Source organism: Rattus norvegicus, chromosome 7, assembly GCF_021556685.1.
Source record: "Rattus norvegicus strain SHRSP/BbbUtx chromosome 7, alternate assembly SHRSP_T2T, whole genome shotgun sequence".
NCBI lineage: Eukaryota > Metazoa > Chordata > Mammalia > Rodentia > Muridae > Rattus > Rattus norvegicus.
The window spans coordinates 25,469,500-25,480,859 of NC_141540.1; positions in this window are offsets into that span (position 1 = coordinate 25,469,500).

The following is an 11,360-nucleotide window of genomic DNA, read 5'->3' on the forward strand; positions in this document are numbered from 1 at the left end:
ATCATAAAGTTAATGCAGAAAAGTTTATTGTAATGAGCCACTGCAGAGATGCAGACAGGAATCTGGAGATAAACTCTGACCCTGAGTCAGAATGTTATACAATTTTTAATCAAATATCAACAACGGCTGTAATCATATGTGCCACGTTAGTGTTCCATTGTCTGTCAATCAGGACTGTACTAGGAACATTTCTTCGTGGTACATTTATGCTTGTCTCATTGGTTGGCTTGCTCAACTGCGGGAGAGTGGTTTGCCCAGCATTCATATCTCAACTTGCCAACCAAGATGACACTCATTCAGGTAGGGCTTGGGAAGTGAACCTTTGACACCTGTTCAGAATGCAAGTTTTATTCAAAATGAAATTGCGGTCTGCAGCTGGAGCTGACCCTGTGCCAGAGCTCTTTGTACCCAGATCCTACCGGGAAACAGCTGGTCTCCCAGGAGTGCTGACACACAGGCTTAGAGGAGGGCCAAGCCACTGTCACAGACAGCAAGAAAAGACCAGCTAACACCAGAGATAACCAGATGGCCAGACAAGTGTAAGGACCTAAGCAACAGAAACCAAGGTCACTTGGCATCCTGAGAACCCAGTTCTCCCACCACAGAAAGCCTGGATACCCAAACACACTGGAAAAGCAAGATTCTGATTTCAAACCACACCGCATAATGAAGGTAGAAGACTTTAAGAAGGATATAAATAATCCCTTTAAAGAAATACAGGACAATACAGGTAAACAGGTAGAAGACTTTAAAGAGGAAATACCAAAATTCCTTAAAGCAAGACAGGAATACACAACCAAACATGTGAAGGAATTGAGCAAAACCACCCAGGATCTAAAAATGGAAATAGAAACAATAAGGAAATCACAAAGGGAGACAACCCTGGAGATAGAAAACCTAGGACAGAGATGGGGAGTTATAGACGTAAACATCACAATAGAAAAAGAGACTTGGGAGAGAAAGGGTTCATTTTAACTAGCAATTCTAGGTTAAAGTCCATCCTTGTTGCAAAGTCTTAGTAGCAAGGGCTTTAGACAGTTGGCCATGTCTCATTCACAGCCAAGAACAGACAAAAGGATTTGTGTGTGGTCAGTTGCGCATTGGCTTGACTGTGCTCAGTGCAACCTCTTGACTTACGTAGTTCAGTAGCCCTTGCCTAGAGAACGTTGCTACCCTCAACGGGACGGATCTTCCTACACAATTAATTTCATTAAAGCACTCCCCTTAAGTCACGCTTCCAGGAAAAACCAATGGACCCAGTCCCTCACTGGCATGCTGTCCTTCTTGGGTGATTCTGTGTTGTGTCAGGTGACAAGGCTGATGGCACATCACAAGGACATTACTTTGCAGGTAAAGGACCCAAAGCCTGGAGAAGTGATGAACATTAGCCCAAGATGACACAGCGACACAGTAAGCTCTGGATATGGACTCTCTCACTCGGGGTTCCTTAACATTGATTACATAATACTGATTGTGGTAGATTGAATGAGAATGGCTTCTGTAACCTCATGTGTTTCAACATTCACTCACCTATCAGTGGAACTATATGGGAAGGATTTGGAGGTGTGGCCTTGTTGGAGGCAGTATTGCTTCTTACAATGGGCTTTGTAGGTTCCAAAGGACCATACATTTCCCAGTGACCTCCCTCTGCCTTGCAACTGTGGATAAGGTTTTAGCCCTCAGCTACTGCTCCAGCACCACCTCTGTCTGCCTTGCTGCTGGGATTCTCTCCACCATGATGGTCCTAGACTCTAATCCTATGGAACTGTATTCCCCAATAACTCTTCCTTCTATAAATTACCTTGGTTGTGTTGTCTCTTCACAGCAACAGAAAAGCGACTGACTCTGATAAAATATCTACCTGCTGATGTCCTGGCCACAACCCTGTCAGTTTATTTATTTGGATGTAAGGAAATGAGGAGTCCATGCATCTTGCATTTTAAACTGGAAGGTGGTTGACATGTGCAGCCTACCACGGGAATGAATCTCTGGTAAACTATTTCCATCTCCTGTCCCATAGCCTTGGACTCCCCCATTTACCATGCTGGAGCTGCTTCTGCCTGAGACCTGGAGGACAATTTCTTAGACCTTCAGAGGGACATGATCATCTGAGACTTCCTAGCACCCTTAATGACACAGCCATACCCACTAGCATCTGCCTTCCTTGAGGGAGACTGCAAGAACTCAGAAACTTATTTTACTGGATGCCATGGCAATTCTTTGCAGTGTCAGCAGAAATACTCCACAAGACACACAAGCTACCAGAAGCCTCCCCCAAGTCTTCAGCTCAGAATCTCTCTCAGCCCTAGCTTCAAGCATTGTATTGCAGAGCCTTGACTCAGAAATTCAACAAAATAACCACACACTATGGGATTCTTTGCTATACCCTCCTCTTACTATGGCTCAGAGGTGAAACATTGTAACCAACTATCCAGCTGGAAGAGGCATGGGGGCAGATGGAATTGAAAAGTTCTTCCACCACTGATCATCTTTGAATAGACCCCCCAAACTCCTGGCTTCTGTATCCCTCCAATTGCTAAAGCAACTCTAATCCTCCAAGATCCTGACCAGGTTTGTTTACAATCTCACTGTTTTCCAAGCTTTCAATTTGAGTTTTATTTAATTTCCTGTGACGGTATGGACACATGGAGTTCAGGGGATAACCTAAGGTGTCGGCCCATATTCTCCTTCTTCCTTGTTTGAATAAGGTCTCTTTGTTTTTTGCTGCTTCACATAGGCTAGATTCTGGGTCTGCTCCAGTCTCTACCTCACATCTTGCCTTTGAAGACCTGGGATTGCAGGAGTGCTACCGAGCCTGAATTTTTACCTGAGTTCTGAGCATGCTGATCCAAGTCCACACGTAAGCGCTCTATTCATTAACCCAATTCCCCATCGCATAATTCATCTGTAGTCATGTAGATCTTTAAAATAAATATTGAAAAATAAAACCTTCCTATCATCTTAAAACTCTTGCCATGTATAGAAAACAGAACAGTCCTACCCTTTCTAACAAGCAAAGCCAAACTATAGCCCAGTAAACCCAGAGCTGTTGGGAGTTAGAACCCAGGATCCAGTCACAGATCTGTCTGTCAATTGCAAGTTGTGCATATGAAATGTGAAATACTTGCAAGCTCTAAACCTTACACTAGAGAGCACATGTCTGGAATAGTTTGTTGTTAAAGAGCCAGCTCACTTTTTAGACCTGATAAGAACAGTTACTGGGTTCTATTCAAGGTTCTAACTATCCTTTTCAAATGCTACTGCTACCACCATCTTTTGGGGTGTGATTTTTTATGGAGTGATGAAGGGATGTGTACACCTGTTACCAGGTAGGCATTTGCCTGTGCACAGATCCCTGTTCTAAACTGTTCATTTGCTATTGTATGAGGCAATCTTTCTTTCCTGAATCCATCAAGGTCTTGGAACAAAGCAACAGAAATGATTGGGTGACTAATGCAAGAAAGTGGATGCAAGCACGGATGGAGATTCAAAATATCAATCAATCAAACAAAGAAACAAACAACAACTGTACTGTGAGGAACAGGGGTAGCCAGAAGGATGAACGTAGAGAAACAGGCAGGAATCATGGGAGCACTGGGTCTGGCCACCATGATTCTGGACTACATGGTCCAGTCTCTTTAGAATGCTGCAGCTGTCACTGTCACCCTGAGCATCCTCATGTCCAATCTCTCTCCCTCTTTTGTTACTATTGGTTGAGCAATCATTCTGTTCCTGTGGATTGGGTGTGAATGGTAGATGGGCAAACTGTGGAGGGTTCTGTCCCATTGGGAATTGCCAGTCTTTCACACACTGAAAATTCACCCTCAAGAAGATGTGGAGGTACAGGGACTGCTGATACAGTTCAGTGGTTAAGAGTCCATACAGCTCTTGCAGAGGCCCTGATTTCAGTTCTAAGTACCCAAGTGTGGTGGCTTACAATGGCCTGTAACCCCTGCTCCAGGGAACTCCCTTCCCCTGGTCTCTGCAGGAACCTATACTCAGGTTCAGACACCTACATACACGTAATTAAAAATAACTAAATCTCCTTTGTAAAACATATGGAAATAAAATATAAGGGGCATTTTCTAGAAAGCCATCTTTTAACTAGTACTCTTTTTCCTGCTGACAAAGTTTCAGAAGCAATGACTTGTCCTCTTCTACCTCAGAAGTCCTTGTACAACCTACAGGTCCAAACCCAGTGATTTCTAAAATCTGCTGTTTCTCCACATTTAAACACCCTGTCAGGTGAGAACAGTAGGAATAAAGTGATTGTTTCTTCTGAGGGTGATTACTGTTTGCAGACCCCTTTCCTTATTTGAGTTTAGTAGATAAAAATAAAAATTCTAGGTGGTGCTGACCTCCTGTGCATAATGGAAGAATAGCATTAACGCAAAACACTTTGTTATGTGTACTGGACACTGGCCACCATATATTGATAATTCAATGCAAAGCACCACATGCTTCTACATCTAATCTCTACCTTTTAGATTTATAGTGCAATTAAACATGAATACTTGTGCAGGAATTTGCCTGGCTTCTCATCTAAACCTTTGCCCCGTTCCTTCTATCCTTAGAAATGTAAGGTTCTTTAGAATTACCTGTTCTGGCAAGAATTCCCCTTCCAGTTTTCCCCAGTATTGTAACTACTCATTTTGAACACCAGTAGTGTTTTTACAAATAACTCTATTTAAAGGTCCAGATACTGAAGTTAGAGTTGGATGTGGAGGCACGGATCTTTTAACTCCGAACTCAAGAGACATAGGTAGGTGGATCTGTACGAATTTGAGTCTAGCCTGGTCTACATAGTGAGATCCAGGCCAAATAGCTACATAGATAAATCCTGTCTCTAAAGTCAAACAAAATACTGGAGGACAGAGGAACCTTGAGCGAGATCTGCTTTGGCCTTGTGTAGGACCCTCAGACACAGAAATGACACAGGAGACAGGGCCCTGTCAAAGCCCTCCTAGTCTGTACTAGATAAGCTTTCCAATTGCCTTGTTTTCTAATACGAAATTTCTTTTAACCTTGTAGTCTTAATTCAAATCTCACAAATCTCCTCTGTACAGAGTCCTGTCATGGTCCGGGCACCACTTTTGTGTTCTTACTACACATCCCTCTCGTTGATATTATCTTTTGTTTGTGTCTTGTATGTAACCAACTCCCATGCCATCCCCATGCCAGGGTAAGATCTTTAATCTTGGTTGACCTTGTGCTTGTACTCCTGTGACTTTTGCTCACAGCTGCCTCACTGGTCTCTCAGAAGCCCCTACTAAGGACCAGGGAAGTCAGGTGACTTTCTCCAAGCTGGCTTCCTAAAATGCTGAACTGCATTATTCCCACTCCTGAGAGGCATCTCACCCCTCTGGGGATGGAGAAAAACCATTCATTTGGCCACTCCCGCACAAGGAGACCAAAACATATACACTGTAGCAACTTTCCCTGCTTGGCTGCAGAGGGAATGCCTACAGGGTGAGAAAGGAGGGGCTGGAGGGGCGGGCCTGGGTTCAGGGCCCTTGTAGCCCCAGCCAATGGGCTTTCCAGCATAAGGAGACCTGGCTGCCCAGTGGAGGTGCTCTCATACTGTGCAGGGCAGAGACAAAGCTCTGAGGCTGCAGCACTTCCACTGATCCTGTATTTGGCTTTGCCAATCCGAGGTACATGCGGGCCACCGTAGCTGGCATGGTCGGTAAGCCACAGCAAAGTCGACTAGGTGGGTTTTCTGGCCATACAGAGCACCGACCTAGAATTCGAGCTGCAGGCGGGCCCTCACTTGGTGCCAAATCCCTATAAGCTCATTCTTTTGTTAGAAGAATGTTGATAGTGCATGTTGGCAGGATGCAGGTTCTCCCTGGGCCCGGAATGCCATTCTCATGTCCCAGGCTGATGCTGCCTGGCTCTAGTTCTATTCCCTGCAGAGTTCCGGAGCCCCAGGGCTCACAAAGCTATGACTTCTGAGGTTTTTAACCCAGCATCCAGAACTGTCCCCAGGAAAACCTTCCTCTGGAAAACTGAGACCACAGCAGGTGTTGGTGATCTGCACTGGATCCCTGCACCTGCTGTGTGCTGGTCCCTCGGGACCTGTTGCCTTGGGTCTGGGGCTCAGATCTGTTACGCAGTCTTCTATGTCCAGCTATCCAGAAGCAAAGGAAGAAACCTTGGAGCGTTTTCCTGGCCAGACTAGGAACACAGACTAACACCGATAGAGAGACCTGGTTATTTATTTTAGATTTACTTGGGTATAGGCCAGACAATATGCTCATCTGTAGGGGCCTAAAAGGAATCCCAGGAGATCCTGAGGCCTAAGAGGAATGACAGAATAAGAGGGATTGCACTGAGGTGTTGTGCAAACTGCAAAAGGTGGGTGGGTCCTGATGTAGCCTGAAAGACTGGGAAGTCTCTATTCAATACAGAGATGCAGTGACTGGAGAGTTTCCAGCCTGAAAACTGTGGAGGCAGAGGCATCAGGGACAGAAGAATTCCAGGTAGACTTTTTATATGCAGATGAAAGAATTGAAGAAGCCAGAATCCCAGCTAATCCAAGAGCAAATTACCAAGTAGAACCAGGACTTGCAGTAAGGACATATAGTGCAAGGGGGAGGGGCTAGCCAAAATATGCACAGGTCTAGAGCTCAATGCAACCTTACAAGTTTAATCCTAAGAAGAAGGAAGCTGGGAAAGAATTCCAGTTGGTCTCATGGCCATTCTGCTGGTTCTCTTGATAGTGATGGAGGCTGGTATCTACAAGCTAGGAAGTTGTAAAAAGTTGGTTTTAGGGCAACTTTGCTGCAAAGACTCTGGCCCCTTAAGGCTGACTGTCTGGCCAGAGCCCAGTAACCCTGGCTTCTGGGCATGGATTCAGGCAGGGAGATGCTGCCGGGTGATGCTTGCTTCTAGACTTTCCTGTCATTGTATTGGAAACTGTGACCTCTATCTTGTCATCAGGGAAAGCCCTTGTGGAGTTTCATAGAGCAGCTGTGCTCACTTTCTGAGGCCTGGTCCCTGTGAGAACTTCTGCCTTACCTGGGCTTATCGTTCTGTCTCCCAGGGCCCTGTGGGTACTGTTGGGGTTGCCATAAAGAGACTGGTATAGCAGCAATATAGAGGCTCATGGGACGTTAGAGCAGAAATCACTTCATCTGTTTGCCTTAAAGACATTATTGGCCTTGTGAGATCTCTCTCTCTCTCTCTCTCTCTCTCTCTCTCTCTCTCTCTCTCTCTCTCTCCAACGTTCTCTCTCTGTGTATGTTGTTTTTTTATTAAGAGATTACTGTACCTAATTGTCACAAGCAAGATTCCTCAGCTAAAATGTCAGAGACACTGACCTAATTAATTTTAAATTGTTAATTTTCCTCAACCTAGAATTACCAAGGAATAACATCGCAATGAGGGATTGGTTGTCTAGATCAGATTATCGTGTCAGTAAATCTGTCAGACATTGCATTTCTTTATAAGTTGATTCAGGGGAAGACCTAGCTCATGGTTACCAGTGCTCTTCTCTGGAGTCCTGGGTGGTGTAAGTATGGAAGAAGTGAGCTGGACAGTAGGCGTGGGATTATTCTTTCTCTGCCTTGTTCCCTCAAGTTCCTGCCACCTTGACATACCCGTAAACTATGAACTATAGCCTGAACTTGTGAACTTAAATGAACCCTTTCTTAATCTTACCTAAGTTGCTTTGCGTTATTTTATCACAGCAGCTGAAATGAACACAGAAGTGGTGCTAAGGTTTCTGTGTAGAAGGGTCCTTGAGAACATGCTTTACTGTTCAAGTGAGTACAGAGTGCTGGCAGTAGGACCAGGCACAGGTTGATGCCAGTCCATGATGCAGAGTAAAAGAGGATTCACGCCATCTACTGAGGGTTTTGAAAGCCACAGTGACCAGCCAGGAAGTAGAGAATGCTCCCAAAGAGTGGTGCGACTTAAGCTTTCCCTCAACCAAACAGTTTCTAAGTCAGGACGAAACTATGGGCTATGCCCACTCAGTACTCCTGCCTGCTGGGCTTTAGGATGTAACATGCATCTGGTTCTTGTCGGGAGGACACAGATGCTTTTCCACAGCATGGATTCTCTGTGTCACTAGACGGCTTTGGGAAGAAAATTAGGATTGAGAAAGACTCTTTGGGCTTTCAAGCTCTTTATGCCTCTGAAAATAAATGTTGGGCTTGAGTGCTTTCTAATGTGAGACACCATTATTAATAACTCGAACGACTGGAGAGCCCTATCCAGGGCTTTCTAGGTGCCTCTACCCTCGCCTAGTTGGCCCACAACATGCAGAGTTATTCTCAAGTTTTATCGAAGAAAGCACTTTCATTATCAATTTTTTGTCATCTCAGTGATTCTCAAGCCTAATCGAGTCTGTTCTATGACAGGAGCGACAACATCAGTCACAGCGTCTTATACTTCAAGAGATGCTCTTACTGATTAGTCACTCGTTAACACAACCACTGACTAATCCACTCAGTCTGTTTGGAAGGCTGTCCCAGGCAGGGAGATACAGGTCTACCTGCTAAGAAAATATAAAAGAAAATACTTTAAAAAGAAAATATCAGGGACTGGGGATTTAGCTCAGTGGTAGAGCGCTTACCTAGGAAGCGCAAGGCCCTGGGTTCGGTCCCCAGCTCCAAAAAAAAGAACCAGAAAAAAAAAAAAGAAAATATCAAAGTATGGACCTTTGATTTATATGGCGTATAGGAGAGGAAAAGGGGTTTTGCCCCTGTGGGATTCTTGTGTCTTGCAGTTCAGTGCAGACTCCGTGAAAAGACAATCCTGAGGCATATGGAAACCTTCCTTTCCTTTCCTTTCCCTCTCCTTTACAGAACTTTTAATTTTCATTCTCTTCTGTTTGTTGATTTTCCTCATTACAGCACAGGCTCCAGACATTCGAAAGCTGTTTCTCCCTGGGGCCTATAGAGTTAAGCACCTTCATTACATGTATGTGTGGATGGCTATGGTATGAAGAGTGAACCAGAGATTCATCCATGCTAGCCACAGCACCTACCCCAAGCTGTACTCCTATCCTGGCACATACATCTTGAAGAATGAAATGAACGGTGGACGTTTTTCACAGGATTATGAGAGGAGCGACCTCTCTGTCTCCATCTCCCCTCCCCATCCCCCTTCACACGACCCTCCGTCCCTCCATTCCTCTCCCCCCTTAACTCTCTCACACTGTGTGTGTGTGTGTGTGTGTGTGTGTGTGTGTGTGTGTGTGTGTGTGTGATGTTTAAATTGATACATGATACTGAGCAAAGCCAAGATCAGGAAACAGAAGGAATAGCTTTTCTGTGGACCATGAGGCAGAGGAACACATCTCACTGTAGCGGGAGCATCACTCAAGGCTTACTTCAAGCCAGTGGAGATGCACTTGAAGTTCCTTGGCTTTGGACGCATATTGAGTGCAGATTTTACTCAAAGTGCAGTGAAGCTAGAGAAACGTTTCCACCCAAGTAATGGTCTGATATAATATCATGTTATGGGTTTCTTGATTGTTTTGCATTGTTTCTAGGAGACAAGCTCTGTAAATAAAGGCCAAGTTACTAGAGAAAGATGAATGGATTGACGAGCTTTAGTTTTCTAAGTATCACAGTAGCTACATCGAGAGAAAATAATGAAGTGTACACATCAGCTAGAAGTTAGGCAGTTAGTGAGATAGGAGTGTCTGTGCAAACAGAGAGAAGAACGGAAGCATTTGAACTATATTTGGAGAGAGAATACATAAGATTTGATTCTATACATGATTGGAGGTATATAGAAGAGAAAGGTCAGAAGTGACTGTTAGACTTATCGTTTAGGGTTGGATGGATGGAAGATTTCTGTCACAGGGGGAATGGATGAATGACATGTGTCACATGAACACAGTGACCTGTGAGAAAGTAATTAAAGAAATTATAATACATGCTACAGTGTAAATGGTCCCTGTAAGCATTACAAAGTCTGCATAAGCATAAGAGAAGGCAGACACAGGACTGGGGAGAGAGCTGAGTGAGTACAGTGCTGTTGCTCCAGCATGAAGACCTGAGGTCTGATCTTCTGCTCCCATGTAAATGGTGAGGGTGGTGGCCTGCACCTGTCACCACACATTAGCAGGTAGAGACCATGTGATTGGTGGTGAGGCAGCCAATCAGAAGCAGTGAACGCCAGGCTCAGGGAAAGAGTCTATCTCAAAAGAAGGGAGAAAGCCATCCCACCTTCAGTCTGTGGACTCTGAGCATTCAGTCCTGAGTGTGCGGATACATGCTTGCACACACACACACAGACCGTGGGCATAAGAAGCCAGATGCTGCACAGTTCCACCTGATCATATGTGTGAATCCACAGACAAAAGAAGGAAAACAGCGTTTGTCACAGGCTAAGGATACGCAGGAGGGGTGAATGGTTTCCTTTGTAGCAACGATGAGGCCTTAGAACTAGATAGAGGTGGGGGTTGTCTCCAGTATGAAGGTGCTAAGTGCCACTCGACCATGATCTTTAAGTGCTTACTTTTGTACAATGTAAGGTCAATTCTTTAAAGATTAGAAGGATAGTGTGAGTGTTTTGGCAGTGGGGAGACTGGGGAAAGCAGGCTGTGTGGGGCTGGACTACTCCAATGCAGCATAGATCCATGAGGAGCGTGCATTTGATGTGGGTCTGTCGTCGAGCATATAAGCCTACGCTGAGATATAGGAAACAGTTGTCAGCTCTGAGATGTCAATCATGAAACAGGTGAACTCTTGTGACAAAAGATATGGAGGAAAACATAGGATGCTGGACCATTATAAAGTGGTACTCATAGCTACCCTATAAAGAAGAAACTGTGGTCCTTTTCAGACAGTGAAACCAAGAATAAACCTCCTACCTCAATCAATATGACCAAGATCAGACAGTTAATTTATGTGTGCCCAGGCTTCCAGCCTTCTGCCTTTCTCATGCCAGCATGATGATGCCATTTAAAACTTCATCACTGCCTCTCCCTCTGGCCCCATTCTTCCTGTCAGCCACGACTAAGTATTCACACATGGCAGGCACTGTTCTGGGCATATGTGGTTGGAAAGTGTAGACACAACTTTAGTCTCACCAAGGTGATCCAGTAAACAAGTAAGCATATCCCCCAGATACACCCTTGAGAATCACAGAGCAAAGACACCTCTCCAGGTTTATAGGTAGGAGGGAGATTTCCAGAGAACACGATAGTGAGGCTGAGGTTTGCAGTAGAAGCCGATGGAATGAACATGAGAGAGACAAGGATTTCTAGATCATCTGGCTGCCTCTGAGTATACCTGTGTGAGAATTCACTTTCCTGTCCTCTGTTCTCAGACTCTCGCATTCCTAGCTCATTACCTATACCAATATTTTCTGAATTCTTGCAGACCATGCAAAATGCAAAT